The 11833-nt window shown below is 38.6% G+C and overlaps 1 pseudogene; it reads left to right on the forward strand.

Moving 5' to 3' along the window:
• The first annotated feature begins 6148 nt into the window (after positions 1–6148).
• On the forward strand, positions 6149–6264 carry LOC116662837 (annotated as a pseudogene).
• The last annotated feature ends 5569 nt before the right edge of the window (positions 6265–11833 follow it).

Consider the following 11833-nt stretch of genomic DNA (forward strand, 5'->3'; position numbering starts at 1 on the left):
AAAATAAAAATATATAATCCATATAATCTTTATACATATAATATTATCCACATAAACCTTTTTAAAAATAAGTATTTAATAAACAGTAGTAGTCATAGTGGTTACAGTCATAGTAGTGACATTTGCATCAGGGGAAAGACTAGCCTTACTATGTAATTCCTGATAGTTCTTTTTCCCACATTTATGAGTTTTGTGCCTACTGAAGGAGAGAATTACAAGGTGAGAAGCATCCACTTGTCCCCAAGCTGGGTAAATCCTCTCCGTATTTCCCCCAGGAAGCAGCATTGCACAAGCCCTGTAACTATACAAGCACAAAACTAGCACAAAATCTACCCCATTTGTCCCAAATTATATTACTATCACGTTGTCTGTAATCTAATCAACATGTAATCTGTGCACAAGGAGGTGAGTGTGGCACCCACCTTGTTATTACTCTGCACACGGTATTACATGATGTCTGCAAATACTGTTCACTGAATGCATCTAACTTCGGTGGACTATTCCATTGACCAGCCCATTCTCTACTTAAAAGCGCCTGTACAAGGAGATAACAGGTTTCTGTCCCACTTGAAAAACGAAGTAGTTTAAAATCTGACATTATGCCCTTCTTTATTGCTGGGTGAGGAAGGTTTCTGCTCTGGGTATTCAAATAGGCAAGTTTCCAAATTAAATAGGACTGAAAAAAACAAACTCAAGTTGAAAATTGCTACCTCTTATGTAAGGAAAATTAGAGTATGACTTTATTTTGCTGTTCTATTTTAAAACATATTCCCAAAACAACTATTTCAACACTCAGTTAGCATTATATATAGGAATACGAACATTATTTTTTAAAGCACTTTCGAATCAATTTATCAATTTCCCTTCTCCTAACAACTTCCCAAGAGATACAGGACACATTTAATTAGCAGTTATATTTTGTAAATGATAACACTGAAGAATGTCAAAGGAAAGGAAGGAAACCGAAGAAAGGAAGAAGCAGAGTCAGAAAGCTGGACTGGGGCAGATGACAGAACACATTTTGCTTGGGGACCACCAGGGGTCTCTGCCAGATACCCAGTATCCCTCTGTGCATAGCTGACGGATCTGTGCCACAGGTAAAGCGCCCATCTGCAGCGACTATTCTTAGCGAGGGTATGATAGTAAAAGTTGATAAACCTAGTAAAAAGTCTGATCTAAAGTGAACCACAAAACCAAATTTCAGCAGTATTTCTGAAAGAACAACCCTTCATGTATGTCCCTTTAAGACTTTATGTGAGGTTAGCTTTGGATTTATACCCAGTTCAAGAACTGATTAATCGCAGGGGATGCATATACCTAAACTGACTCACTGGTACTAGTATGCTTTGCCGATGTCCACAGCAATCTGCACTCCATTAGATACACACAAACATTTCTATGACACTGTTACATTATTAGTAGTATTTAGTGCTCTAATGTTAGCTAGTCTAATGGCTCTAAAGTGATATCTTATTCTTGTTTTCATTTACATATTTATGATCACTAATAATTCTATGACTTCCCTTATGTGTGCTTGGTAGCTTTTTGGTTTTAATTTTTTGAAAATGCTCTCTCCTATCTTTCACACTTAATTGTATCAGAATTGCTCTATACAGAAGAATTTTTCATATTCCAGGTATTGATTCTTAGTTGATTTTAGGTGTCACAAATATATTCCTCCACTCTATTAGCCATTCATTAACTTGACACATAGTGCCCTTCATTAAAAAGTTTATCTTGATGTAACCAGATTTATTAATTTTCTTTCTTTTGATTCCTAATTTTACATTTTTGTTTAAGAAGTTCTACTACCCCAGGTAGTCTCCTAGCCTTTCTTCTATGAACTTTATATTTTTATCTTTTGATTTTAGGTCTTTACTCTGTCTAGAGTCCACCATCATATGCAGTGTTAGCTGATGTGTCTGAATGGATTCTTCTGATCACTGCCAATCCATTTTCTCTCAGTAACAGAATCACGTATCAAAGACTCTGTGGGATCTCCCACCAGAGCAGGACTCTACATCTCTGCCTCCACTGACTCTGGTTGCCCACTGACTTGCTCTGAGGAAAGTAACATGGGCGGAGGTGAAGTGGTACATTGTCAAGCCGAGATTGCGAGAGGCACGAGGAATTCCCGTTGGCCCCTCCCTGCCTTCCTGCTGCCCACCACCTGAAGAGCAGGCCCCCAGTGACCAACACTCCTTCCTTCTTAGTCTCAGAATGAGAGATACCTGGAGAAGCCCGAGTCCAAGCCTGCTCAGTCTCAGCCGAGCCAGAGATCATCTGTTCTACAGGCAAGAAACCCGTGTGCACTGCGACATCTGACTGACAGACACACGAATCCCATTTTCCGTACCTTCATACAGAGAGCCATTTTTCTGACAGGATGACATGAAGAAGTGTAGTAAATTAAAAAGTTTCAAAAAGAGCTAAATAGGTATCTTATATAAACGGAACGGATATGAAACTTTTCACGTTAAAGAGCAATTTCCCAGCTGTCAGATGTATCATAAGCATCTTAAAAGGAACTGGAGTCCACACTGACTGCAGAAGCACACTGCTACGTTTCTTTCAGAGGAGTGCACTTTGAGGAAGTCAGATGCATGCATAGTTCTCAACAAAGTGTGCAGCTGAGGTGCCGAGACTGTAACTGTGGAGTGTGTACTTTGCAAGTTCATCTAAAAACCTTAAGTCAGGCTTGCTAATTGACAGATGTAAGGTGATTTCTTAAATGGACAAACTCTTTAATTATAGGCCCTGTGTATAGTCATTTTTCCTGAATCTTCTCCTAAAACTTCCAGCAATAGGTGGTCAAACCATAGCTGATGATCACAACTTTGACACTTAGAAGTGCTTTATTCACTACTTAGCCTCTTTATTACGTGAGTCATTTACCATACTCAGTGCTTTCAGTGAGTCTGGCTCCCTGTCTGGTAGTCTTGGAGTATACACAAGCGCTATAGTCATCTACTGAGGGAAGTGATTTTATGAAATAACTCCACAATTTTTTTCTTGCTTCTCTTTCTTGTATTTCTTACTTTTTCCCACTTTTCTCCCTTATCTTCGAAAACTCTTTTTATTTTCTTAACTATTTAGCTCATAGCTCTAATAATTAGACTACGGACACTACTTTTTAGATAAGAGATTGCATAAATAAAAAGATACAGTATACCTACATGAAAATGATTTTGTTGCTCTCATGCTAAAACATACCCCCCAGTGAATCACAAGAATGGATTAAATATCTAATGTATAGTCTACCATATTTACCTAATATATCTTAATTTCATTTTCATAAAGATCATTTTCAATGAAGGAAGAATACCTGTATTTCATCTCCCAGTAGGCCCACAGAATACTGTCAAAATAATGCTGATACCTGTGATTTAATGGGCAGTGTGTGCCAGGGTACTGCACTACATGTAGCTGCACCATCAGGTAGGTTCTGCTGTGGTAACGAGTCCTGAGGTATCAGGGGCTTAGTACTATAAAAATTATTTCTCACTTATGAAAACTTCAGTGCAGCTAAACAGGGATATTCCTCCATTTCCTGCTGCCTGCCTCTCATGGTTTCCAGGATCGCCAAGGCCGGGCAGGAGAGAGACGCGAGAGAGGAAGAAGCACACTGAGCCCTAACTGCCGCAGACGAGAGGTGACACGTCCTTTCCTCTCTCAGCCCCACGGTCCCACATGGACTCTGAATCAGGCTTGTGACTGGTGTCATCCTGTCTGCCCAGAAAGTGAAAATAGTCAGTGAAACAGCTAGAACTGCCTTCACTAAATGAAGTAAATCATGTTATCCTTTTAAATCCATTCACAGTCCTATGATCTTACTCTCATGGCTACTAATTGCAAGCAACTCAGACTTCTACTCCTAAGTCAGGACTACTTTCTCCATCTGTCACCAGCTGAATAATCATGGGACTGTTGGTGAAGTTTTAAAATGTAGTGTGTTCCCAGAGTAGCTAACTGACGATCATCACATGACCCAAGCACATGTAACCCCACTCTCATATTTGCTCTCAGACAAGGGCTTGGGGAAACCCCTTTCCTTGGTGGAGGGCCACTGTATCTAGAATGAGAAAGGCTATGGTGTGCACAGGGTTCATCAGCCATCACCACCCAATGGAAACAGAAATGAACGGAAAGGTTCTAGCAGTCATTATTACAGTATAATTTCAAACTGTAACATGCAGGCTCTGTAAAGACGAAAAATTGGAAAGGAAAGTGTGAAAACAAGAATGAGCAGAGAGACAACAATGAACAGTGAGAGTGAAAAAAAAAAAAAGAGGTGAAGAGATTCACTGAGTTGACAAAGAGCACAGACTCACCATCTCTAACAGTACGGAAGCCTGAGGACTGTTCACTTTCATTTTTCTCTCTCATCTTTTATTTTGCTTTGTCTGCTCTTTACTCTTCTCTGGCATTGGTCTCATTCACAATTACACAGAAATATCATTGAAAAATTCTCTTGCTTTTAAAAAGCTTAAAAGGATCAATTCAGTAATAAAATTTAGGAAACTTGAGAGATTAATCTTTGCTAAGAGGTTAAAAAATAATAATAAATCAAATAAACAAATTACAAAATTCAAATTTCTAATTCCTGCCTCCTCCCTCTTCCTCCACCCTGACCTCCTTTCTTTCAGACACTCTCCCTTTGTCACCTCCATAAAAGCAACTATGAATGAGTATCTGTCAGTGACCCTCCCTCAGTGTGAGGGACAAAACTACAAAATCAGGCCTTTAATCTGAACCTCAAAAGAAAACCGGGTTCAGGCAGGCACGTGCCCCATTGCTGTCTCCTGAGTCCTCACACACCTATAGATCTATTTTTAGTGACAACATCCAAAGTAATTTCAGCACTTGATAAAAACCAAATGGCTTCCCACAACATTACCATTAGAGCATTTTATGCTACCATAAAAGGAGCACTAATTACACAGGAAGTCAGGACAGCTTTATATTTCTCTCTCTAAATGACAGAACATTGTAAGCTCTGGAGTTAGAATCATTTTTGTTATGAGTTCTTTTTAGATTTAAATATAGACCATTTCCAAGCTCATTTTGTAAAGCTCATGTCTGAAGAGTCATGAATGACATATTTATACTATAAGCATCTCTTAAAAATAGACACAAGGAGTTTATTTCAGTCCCCAAATAAAGATGTTCACATATGCTAAACAATCACCAGAGAGAGTTTCATATCCATGTCTCCAATTATCTACTTGATTCCTTATCAGCAACAATGAAGTTTTCCTGGCAAATGGGAAGCATTTAAACATACCAGCTTCCAGTGGGGATGCTACACAGTCTTCCTAGTGCAGGCACTAAACCCAGAGAGAAGAGGGGAGTTTTATTTTATTGGATGACTACAAATTATTGCTTAAGATCATGGTATTTCTGGGATAGAACAAGATCAAGTTTAAATGTTTCCAAGTGTCTTTCCTATGCTGTCGTTTAAAAATTTTGTAACGTCCTTCCCATAAGAATACTTTTTATGGAATTTGACACAACATTGTAAAATGATTATAAATCAGCAAAAAATGTAAAAATAAAATAAAGAAAACAAATGAGCACCACATGCATTACATAAACATTAACTACAACACTGGCTGAAGTGCAAGGTATGTTAAATCATGGGCTGAATATAATTATACTTTGAATACAGTCTATTGTTTCTCCCAGTGTTTAATACTATTCTAGGCAATTTCAAATCCATTTTTCTGTTTCAAAGCCAAGCTACAATTTGTCAAGTTATTATACTTTTATCACCCAGCTATGTTACCAGTGGGTATTGAATGAATACTAGTACAACAACAACAGTAATTTTCTGTATCCTAGTCTGAAATTATAATGCCAATCTCTTCTATTTGGCCTGGAATTAAATAAAAATAGGAGAATTAGCAAAGAATTTACATTAAGTTTTGTAGATTGTGCAGTCTACAAAATGACCTGGCAAATATAGGTATTAAAGATAAGACCCAGCTTGCATTCTGTATGTAGAACCAGGCACCTTGGCATTGGACTCTGTCCATGGGTTTTGTCAAATTCAGGTAAAGATTCCTTACAGACTAATGACAATCCTCAGTTTTAGGGCCCCTGTGGCCAAGCATGCCATCAGAAATCTGCCCCTGTTTTAAGATTCCCAGTGCTTGTTTCAGCATCACATACTCTAAAATTAGAACAATACATGTTCTCTCTGTAGTACATGCGTGGCCCCCGTGCAAGGATGACATGCACATTTGTGAGGCATTCCATGTGTTTCCATCTCATGTTCATGGACTGGAAGAATTAATATTGTTAAAATGGCCATACTACTCAAAAGTATCTACAGATTCAATGCAATACCCATCAAAACACCAAAGGCACTGTTGACAGAAATAGAAGAAACAATCTTAAAACTTGTGTGAAACCACAAAAGACCGTGAATATCCAAAGCAATCCTGACAAAGAACAAAGAGCCATCACACGTCTTGATCTCAAATTATACTACGGAGTGTAGCAGTAAACAAACAGCATGGCAGCAGCACACAGACACAGACCAATGAAACAGAACAGAGAGCCCAGAAGTAAATCATGGCATAAACGGTCAACTAATATTTGACAAGGAAACACAGAACACCCCACGGAGAAAGGACAGTCCATTCAACTGGAAAAACTGGGGGGAAGAAACACACACAAAAAACAATCAAATTAGACCTCTATCTCACACTCTTCATAAAAACTAACTCAAAATGGATCAAAGACTTTAACATAAGAGCTGATACTGTAGAAGAAAGTATACGGAAGAAAATGTAGAGAAGCAGCTTATTGATCTTGGTCTTGGCAATGATTTTTTTAGACATGGTGCCAAAAACACAAAAAACAAAAACAAAAATCAACAAACGGGACTACATTAAACTCAAAAGCTTCTGCACAGCAAAGAAATAAAAAAAACTAATAAACAAAATACATAGAGAACTCATACTTAATAGCAATCAGTCAATCCAATTAAAAATGGTCAGAAGAACTAATTAGACATTTTTCCAAAGAGGGTGTCAAAAATGGCCAAAAGGTACATGAAAAGATGCTCAACATTACTGATCATCAGGGAAATGCATATCAAAGCCACAAGGAATATTATCTCACACCCGTAGAATGACTATCATCAAGAAGACAAGAGACAAGGATGTGGTGAAAAGGGAAACCCTTATACACTGGCAGGAGGAATGTACTTTGGTCCAACCAGCATAAACAATATGGAAGTTCCTCAAAGAACTGAAAGTAATCTACCACATGATCCAGCAATTTGGGGTTTATACCCAAAAGGAAATAAAAACAAGACTTTGACAAGACTTTGGATTCCCATGTTTATTGAAGCATTATTCACAGTATGATGATAAAACTGAAAATAACCCAAATGCCCATCAATAGATGAATGAATACAAAAGATGTGGTACATATACACAATGGAATATTATTCAGTCACGAGAAAGAGGATATCCTGCCACTTGAGACAACCTGGATGGACCTTAAGCACATTATGTAAAGTGAGGTAAGTCAGAGGAAGACAAGTATAATGTGATATTGTTAAGATAAGACTCTTAAATATGGAGTCTTAAAAAAAAAAAAAACCTTTAAAAAACAAGGGAGTATGGGTGGTACCAGGGAAACCACAAAAGACCCTGAATATCCAGGGTCTTCTCAAAGAAAGTGAAATGGACAGATAGATCCTCCAAGGGGATTCTGAACTTAATGGACTGGGGTGGTGACCTTCATGAACCGAGTATGGATGAATTCTTCAGATTGATAGCTTAAGGGTACCAAGTTGTGAGAGGGAGTAAATAAGCCGTAGAAATATAATGCCCAGTATAATGAATACAGACAATGAAACTATACTACAATTATGTAATCTGATAAATATTGCTACAATGGCGATCATATTACAGTGCATGAAAGTGTCAAAGTAACATGCTTTACACCTTAAATTTACACACTACATGTTAAATTTATTCAATTAAAAATAAAAAAAAGACAGACACATAGATCAATGGAACAGAATAGAGAGCCAAGAAATAAAATGACACATAAATGGTCAATTAGCTTATGACAAAAGAGCCAAGCGGGTAAAGGACAGTCTCTTCAATAAAAGGTATTGGGGAAACTGGACTCCTATCTTACATCACACTCAAAAGTCATCTCACAATGAATTAAAGACTTTACATATCAATGTCTGTTTAGACTTAATAGCACACCACCTCATGCAAACTGTTAAGAACCTTAAATAGGAGAATGCTATTTATACCCCCAGCCTTTATATTATTATTGTGATATTTTATATTTAAATAAATCATAAACCCCACAGTACAATGTTATGATTTTTATTTAAATTATTTTTCAAGTAAAAGACCCCCAAATTAGACCAAGCATTCTAAAGAATTCATCCACTCTCAGTTCATGAAGGTCACCACCCCAGTCCATTAAGTTCAGAATCCCCTTGGAGGACCTATCTGTCCATTTCACTCTCTCTTTGAGAAGATATAAAAAGGCCCAGATCCTGCGATGCCTCTAAGGGAAATCATCTTAACAAATGTAATACAGGACATTTAAATGCTAATTACAAAAACAAAAATGTCAAATTAACCTCAATTATTCTCCCTTGAGCCTTACTTTAACCTTTGGGAATTTCATACATTGTTAAAAATTATCTCCCAAATAATGAATCCTAAGACCACCTGCCCCATACTTTTATACTCTAACCCAACTTTTTCCCAAAATACCTTCTGATTCCCTTGGTAATGATTAGACATACCGGGAGACTTAAAAAATAAAGTGCAGATAATAGAATTGTTAAACTAGCCATGACTTGTTTTACAAGTGTCCTGCCCAGATTACAAAGGTCCTATTCTATCATGGGCAGCCTTGAGAAAGGCAAACACTGGACTCAAAGATTGACAGCCTTCAGAAGCATCTTGTCCAGATTTCTCATTTCCTTTCTCTTCCCAGGGTTTACTATTTCATATCCCACCATCAAGAAGTCCCCCTTGTATTAAAAATAAAAGCATTCTGAAGCATCTATGCTCAAGATACCAAGATGTAGGCCCACGCCTGAAGGCTCTAGAGAATAGTCTGTCAGTGTCGCGATATCACGTACACATACACACCGTATGCGGAGAGAGCTGATGGCTACTCTGTTTATTGATTCTCGTAAAAGGGTTTATATAGTACATGCATGATGCCTCACATACCATCTAAGTTATAACAATGTTAATAATCTTAAGCCATTTAGGTTCCCAGACTCCAGGTTCCCAGGCTCCTGCAGTAAGCACAGGATGTTACATGATCAAGGACAGATTGTTTTAAAGTTCATCACAAAACTTCATTAAGTAGGCCATCTCTTATCCAGCTGGCTGTGCCTGTCTTAGGTTGTCCTCCTCTGAGGATCTTACCCATTGTTGGCCATCCGGCCGTCCATACTGGATACATTAAGTAGGCCATCTCTTACCCAGCTGGCTACGTGACAATTCTCACAGCTTGTTTATCAGTTTAGCCCATGGCTTATTCTCTAGAGCCTTCAGGCAGGGGCCTACACAAGAGAGGCAGAATTCCATCCTGTACCCCACCTAGGCATTCCCTGACTTCCACTTTCTAGTGTGAGAAATGCTCCCAAGTGCCCCTGCCCCTCCCCCCATCTGTCACTGAGGTAACTGTTGCAGTGACAGATCTTCTCAACCTTCTGAACAGACTTACCACAGGCACATGACCATCCCAGTTGCACAGGAATTGCTTTCAACTCTATCAAAGGGGAATGAGGAAGAACATGAATCACAAGGTTTTAAGAGTCTAACTTTGAATAGAACTGATTAGAGAAAACCTAAACTATCCATGGAGCAAAGAGGAAGAGCATCCTGTAGGAACCTTTCTCACCAAGAGCTGGAGAAACGTCTCTGGAAGAGTCTCGGCTGCTAACGTTAATGGCCCGCTCTCCAGACTCCACCCAGGTGTGTTTGCTAATCCTCCCTGGGCCATTCCTCAGGACGTGGGCTGAAGCTTCTCTCAGATCTCATGCTTCCCTGAGAAGATTGGTTTTATCAGTATCTTTCCAGAACTCTAACCCTCATCTCTGCTGAACAGACTACATTTCTCACCTGAGTTGTTTGTTACTTCATTTGGTTGTTTTGCCAATATCATCAGCTTGACCAAAACCAACATTTGCACAGGAAATCTGAAGCCATTACAGTGCAACAAATATAATCTGAAACTACTAATCTTAAATCCTAAAAAAAAGAGAATTAAAAAAAATCGAATCTAAGTATGTCCATTATTCATATTTGCAGAGCCCTACATAGCAAGAGAAAGTCCATTAAATATAGGCACACAGTGGAATCACAAAAGCAAGGACTGTGCCCAGTAAAGCTGACAGTGTTTGAAGACAGAGCATGGAGAGTCAGCAGGAGAAATCTACAGACACACTAACCTTGGATTTGAGTCCTCATTCAATAGCACACAACATACAAAAGACTAACCTGCAGGTTCAGAAAATAAAATAATTTGTGATTAGGAACAATCATAGGTAAATATTAGAAGGCAAATAGTTTGAGGCAGTGAAAGTGTCTTAAAATGAGCAGAGAAATTATCACCTAGATAGGGATTCAGTTTTAAGGCACTTATACCTAGAGTAAGGGATGTGGAATGAAACAGCAAAATGTATCATCACACACTAGTGATACATCAATAAAAGTAAAACAACATAGAATGACTTGAAAAAATGAATTTGAGAAGAGCTCAGTGATTACTACTTAAACAAATGCTCATGGAGCAAACACAGTTCGTAAGGAAATTTAAAGTAGTACATGTAGGATAAGAATAAACAAAGAAAAGTAATCCCACAGACACTGCCAAACATGGGGCTCTTTTCCTTGAATGTTTGTATTCCAAAGAGACGGCTCTCAGATCCTTGAGAAAGCCATTTGGGGGCCGTGAAGCTGAGGAGAGGCTTATTTTGCTTTTGAAAAGATTTATTTACACTTCAAAGATACAGAGAAAGAATGTACAGGTTTTCAAGTAAATGCTTTAAGAGTAAAGGGAGCGGGGAGAAGTCTCTTCCCTCCTTATTCCTCTTACTTTTAGTTTCTATTTGCTCGTACACTGCCAAGTCCTATTGGAAGTTCTGGTGCTCCACAAACAAGTAACATGAAATCACTGCCCTCAAGGCATTCACACTGCATCCGAATAACAGTTTAATCTGATTACTATGTTCTTTCTGAGATTATCACATATTAAAATGTTAGTAGAAACAGGCAAACATGAATTTAGTGCATAAATAAGGCACTGACATCTATTTCATTTCCTTTAGAGTGCTTTCCTGTACTTCAGAATCTGTAAGGCTAAAAACAACTGTCCACACTCCCTTGCAGCTACAGTTATTAGGTAGAAATGAAGCAGAGAATGTCTCTCTGCTTTGGATCTTGCTGCTCCTAGGTGACATTATGGAGGCAGTAAGGCTGTCTGCAATGGCAAGTAGTCGTCCATTTGCTGACATTACGAGTTTCAAGGGGCAGATGCAGTGGAAGAGGCAGAGTTGGAAATTGGATTCCCCCCAACCCCCACTAGAGTGAAACTAGGACAGGGTGTTCTTGGACCTAACAGTTGCCATGGCAACCACCTGATTCTCCACCTTACCAGGGGCAGCATTTCCCCCTGAGCACCAGTTCAGTGATCTTGTTCAAAAAGACATGCCTAGTGATCCACAACTACTCCTCTAGGCCCTTCAATAACCTTGTAAGACCTGAATTCCCTCTATATTAAATCTGTTTCTATTTAAAAGATCTAGAGTAGTTCCTGTTTCCTACAA

This window comes from Camelus ferus, chromosome 3 (assembly GCF_009834535.1).
Source record: "Camelus ferus isolate YT-003-E chromosome 3, BCGSAC_Cfer_1.0, whole genome shotgun sequence".
NCBI classification, from domain to species: domain Eukaryota; kingdom Metazoa; phylum Chordata; class Mammalia; order Artiodactyla; family Camelidae; genus Camelus; species Camelus ferus.